The following is a 5,018-nucleotide window of genomic DNA, read 5'->3' as shown; positions in this document are numbered from 1 at the left end:
AAGCATGTGCCACCATGACATTGATATCACAATTCAAATCTAAATTCAAAACTGACTGCAAGGCTATGAGCTATGTGCTGGCGTGCGGGCTGCCTCGTTTTATCTCTGAACATCTGACGAGGCAAATCAAGAGGCGCTCTCCCAGAGCCCAGCCAGCTGTTTGCCAAATATTCAAATATCCTGGCATGCAGAAGAGCCTTTCAGATTTCCTCACATCAGAATTAACGACGACCCCCTATTTTCCCCATTACTTTCTGGCTCACCTACATCCTTTCCCGCAGGCCCGCCTGCCTCACTCTGCTAAGTGCTGTTCTCTTGCTCACCTCTCGGTTCCTGACTCCAGCAATCCGACCCAGTGTGTGCTGCAGAAAGGCAGCCAGCTCACACAAAACCGTGGGGGACAGTTTTCAAACCTATGTTTCCTTGAAGTGGATCTGAAAGAGTGGCTGGGCTGGTATTTGCAGGAGTCTGGGGAGAGAAGCAGAGAGCATGCAGGCTTTCCTTAAAATGCATCATTAGGCTGGCGCAGAAAACTGGAAAGACCATAGCAGGAGCAAAGGGAAAGGCTTTCCTTTACCTTTTACTTTGCTGTCTTAACTTCCTTGTTGCATGCCCATTTCCCTTCATCATTTTAATATCTGCATATTAAAACAAGTCCTCAAAATGAATCCATTTAATTATTTATAGGTCTAAACTGTACACTGTTTCAATTATTTTCAAATGTGTCCCTAACCTCAGCCAATACAGTCATGTTTACAATTGTAAACAAGTAAACCCAGCTGCCCTGATGAGTCTCCAATGAAAGACACCCTTCTCCTCTCTCACATGTTAAAGGTCTTGAAGCAATTTTTCCCAGTGGGACAGCTTAGAGGAGGCTGTAGATTTTAAAGTATTTCCCACTTCGTGAGTTGAAAAGTGGAAAGGAATGAAGGTTTCCAGGATGCAGGACAGCAGACTCCATCCCAGTGGCTCCTCTAATTTCCTGAAGCTGGACCTCAAAATCCAGGTGGAGCAGGGCCAGGCACTTTGCTATTCCCTCTTGGAAAGCCACATCTTGACGTGTTCATTTCCTGTGATGTGTTTATACTTGGACAGAAGGGGCACAGCAGGAAAGCTTTCAGGGCACATTGAGGGGAAAGCCTCTCTCACAGGAGCCATGAATGCCAGATGTCAAATGAACCAACTCATGTGCTGCAGAGAATTCTCCTTGCAAGATACAAGGGACATCAAATATATCTGAGCGGCCTTTACTGTCATAACCTGAAAACTTTTCTTACCTCAGGTGAAGCCAGGTAGAAAAATCACTTATTTAAAAAATAATAACAAAAAAGCTGCTAGTATAAATATAAAATTACCTGAGAAACAGAAAAGCTGATGAGATTCCAGTTCTGTCAGTGAAGCATTTCCTTTCTAGTTACACAAAGCAGCATAAGGCAAGTGACTTGCTTGCAGGAATCACAGGTGCCAGAGACCAGAGGCCTGGGGGTCAGTGTGGCCTGGGTTACTTCCTGAGAACAAGCTTAAACATTTCTTTGCACTCCAATCAGGATGGTACCCAGTAGGTGGTTTTCTAAAGCACTGACCATGGACAGGGAAAGAAAAATGCTAAACCCACGTTGATCTCCAAGCCCAAAGTAGTACCACTATAAAACTTGTTGGAATTGATTATTTAAGACTTTATGGACCATTTCAAACAATGCCACACCACAGAAACCATTCGCCCCAATCTTCACTGCATTCCTACTGCATGCCAAGTGCTATCTTGATGAGCTGATTCTGACTAAAAAACAATCTTCAAACTATAGAATTTCTTCTCTGCACAAGTGAGCACTGCAGCTCGCACTTCATCGGAAAGCTCCTTCACTTCTGTAGAATTTCTCTTCCTAGAAAGATCTACCTCTCAAATTGCTTTGTCTCATTTCAGTAATTCCTCTTCCTTAGTCCTGTCCTCATTTCACCCTAAATCAAAAAAGGGAAGAGGCTTCAACCTACAGACACCCTCCACCTCCATTTGGGACTCTATACGTACATGACCCACTCATCATTTCTAGCTGGAGAAGTTGTATTTACTAAGAGATGGAAGGAAAGAAAGCTGTAGATCTCTGTGCTAACACTTTCTCTAGAGAAGGTAACAATCAATTCTACGACTTAAATACCTACCTATATGCTGATGACTAAAAATAATATTTTGATCCAGGTGTGATGGTATATGCCATTAATCCCAGCACTTGGAAGGCAGAGGCAGGCAGATGTCTCTCTGTGAGATGAAGGCCATCTGGGACACAGGGAGACCCTATCTCAAAAAAAAAAAAAAAAAGAAAAAGAAGAATATATGTTGAGCCTAGATCCACATATCCAAATTTTTATTATACTTGTTTTCAGGTGACCTACTCTCTCAGACTCAGCAAATATAACATCAAAACTGTTATGTTTATTTTTTTCTCTCTTCCTTTCCTTAACAGGATCAGTATCCACTCAGTGGTCCCTGTTAGTTAAGCTGGTTGATTCAGCTGTGTTTATAATCCTTCCTTTCTTTCACACTCCCCATTCCCACCCCACATACATCAAGTCTGTCACCACATCCTTTCCCTTCTTCCTCAGGGATATAGCTTGCCTCTTGATCTACTACATAGCATATCCCAGCTGGGGCTCTGCAGTAGCTTCTCCACTTCAAACTATTGTCCATATATACTCCTTATTCCTAGAGATTAAAGCAAGGAATTCTAGAAAGTACCACTCAGAGCATGCAAGATTATTTAGATAGCAAACAGACCAGCTTTAAAAATGTTTACATATGTAATAGGTTTAGAAAAGCAGAGTTAACACATCACAGAGAGAGGCCACCTTAATATCATTTGTTTTGAAAATAAATTTCAGTATAAAAATTGGAAATTTTAAAGAAAAAATCTTTTAGGTAGTTTGAAGATTATTTTTAAGAAGATAAAGTAACACATGAATCAATATCTCTACATGAGTCCATGAGTATAGCTGAAGGCTACTTAACAAGAAACAGTGCCAGACAGGGGAATCCTGTCTTTCAGTTGTTGTCCAGGGTAGTCCCAGAGTCTCCCAAAATTATACAGGCTATTGCCACAGTCCTTGATTTCCTCCCAGAACTTAATGGTTGCTAAAGACAGGACATACTTTGGACACAGGATTTGTAGAAACGGAGCTGGAATTGACCTGGAAACCATCTACCCTGAAGGCCAGCTCTCACACCTTTGGAGAGCACTGCACAAGCTGATAAGGGAGAATATCAATTGATGGGCCAACCCCAGCTTCAAGGCCTAAAAATCACATCAATGACCAGCACAGCAAACAACATGGGGTTAACCAACAGCTACCTACTTAAAGTCCACTCAGTGTGAGGCAACTCCTGTGTGGTACTATAAACCTAGCCAAATACACATAGCTGGAGAGGTCACAGGTCTTAGAGAAACTCCAAGGCTGTCATATCTCTAGACAAATGTAATTTCTTATTATGTGCAACATGTGGATTCTTAAATTTATAGACAACTATCCCAGCCACTACCCATCAAAGAAGCTTCTTTTTCAAGAGACAAAGATAATTACAGAGTTCCACAACTGGTTACACACAGAGATTGTCTGTGAACTGCCCAAGTCTAAGTGGCACATCTAGGATGAAACCTCTATACCTAAGGCTCACAGAACACAGAACAAGTGATGAACAGATTATTAATGCATCTTTCAATTCTCATCAATGAAGCTCCCTCATGCAGCAGAGGGCTAGGAACACAAAAGGTCACAAATGGCCAAAGCACAGAGTATAAGAGTCTGCAGAGTGTCAGTCCTTGCACAGAACTCCTATATTGAGGTCCATCCACCCAGGGCTCAGGGACCATTGTGATAGAGAAGGTGCATGACCTTACGGAAATAGTCGCACAGGCGCCTGGGACCCTTCTCATACAAACCTACAGTAACGGTGTCAACATGCACAAGACCCATGCAAACTTAAGCAGACAAAAACCCAGCACAGAGCTGTGGAAATGGACAGCAGGCCCCAATCTTAGTTGAAGAATTATTGACAGCTGATTACTGCTGGGTGAGGAAGAGCTGATCTTTTTAAAAGGAGGGACTACAGATAGGCTGACTAGATCCCAGTGGATGAACTTGCACTGAGAAACATCTGGGGACACTAACTTTACATGATAGGCATTAACACAAATGACAGAATGTATGAACTCCAGTGGGGGTGCTATGGGAGGGTGTCAAAGGGGAAGGGGTTATAAAGATGATTCTCTGTATTACACACACAAAAATTCAATAATTTTTAAAAATTTTTTTAAAAAGGAAGATAAAAGTGAATCAATGAAGTTTGGGGAGCTTGGTTAGAATGAAGGTCTGAACCCCTTAGAGTGATAACAGAATGCTGTCTTCCGTGTCCTCAGCTGCTCACTCTTCCCATAGTACCTGTCCTTGGACCTTCTACGTATTTGTTTCATACATAACAGATACCTCAAATCTACCAGCTAAAATGACATTTCATTTAGTTCAGAATTCTGTGAATCAACCAGGTCATTCCTCCTGGGCTAACATCTCAGACAGATCAGATCAGAAGAAATCTGGGCTAACAACTGATTCTCCCTGGACTCTCCCATTGTTCCCAGTCAAATGGTAAACCAGCTGCTAACTAGATGATTCAAGATGATCTCATCACCTGATGAGTGTTCCTAAGACTGTGAGCAGGATCTAGATTCTCCTGTGGGTGTCCATATATCTTCGTGGATGATTTGCAAGATAGCCCCAGAGTTCCCAGCAGAGAAGACCCAGATCTAAGTGTTTTTCAAGTCTCACTTATTTCATATTTGCTAATGCCCATGACCAAAACATGTCACAGGATCAACTCAGCTCCAGTGATGGGAAGAGAGTCTGCCTCATAATGGAAGGATCTGACCTGTGGCACAACTAGGGTTAGGCAAGAAAGGGGAGAATCTGTGACTGTGAGTCTATACTCTTAACCTGAATGTCATCCCTTAAATATTCCAGGCACATTCACA

The 5,018-nt window shown here is 42.3% G+C and overlaps 1 long non-coding RNA gene across 1 annotated transcript; it reads right to left on the bottom strand.

The window, feature by feature from the left end:
• Positions 1-323: 323 nt before the first annotated feature.
• Positions 324-2,215, bottom strand: LOC115069637. Its single transcript, XR_003848887.1, has 3 exons — positions 2,161-2,215; positions 1,356-1,578; positions 324-468 (listed from the first exon to the last, which is right to left on the bottom strand). It is a non-coding gene; the product is annotated as an uncharacterized LOC115069637 (long non-coding RNA).
• Between the last annotated feature and the right edge of the window lie 2,803 nt (positions 2,216-5,018).

The sequence above is a fragment of the Nannospalax galili genome, unplaced genomic scaffold (genome assembly GCF_000622305.1).
Source record: "Nannospalax galili isolate Female #2095 unplaced genomic scaffold, S.galili_v1.0 scaffold173, whole genome shotgun sequence".
Taxonomy (NCBI): Eukaryota; Metazoa; Chordata; class Mammalia; order Rodentia; family Spalacidae; genus Nannospalax; species Nannospalax galili.
The sequence above is the reverse complement of the archived record's forward strand: the minus strand, read 5'-3'. Positions and strand labels throughout refer to the sequence as shown.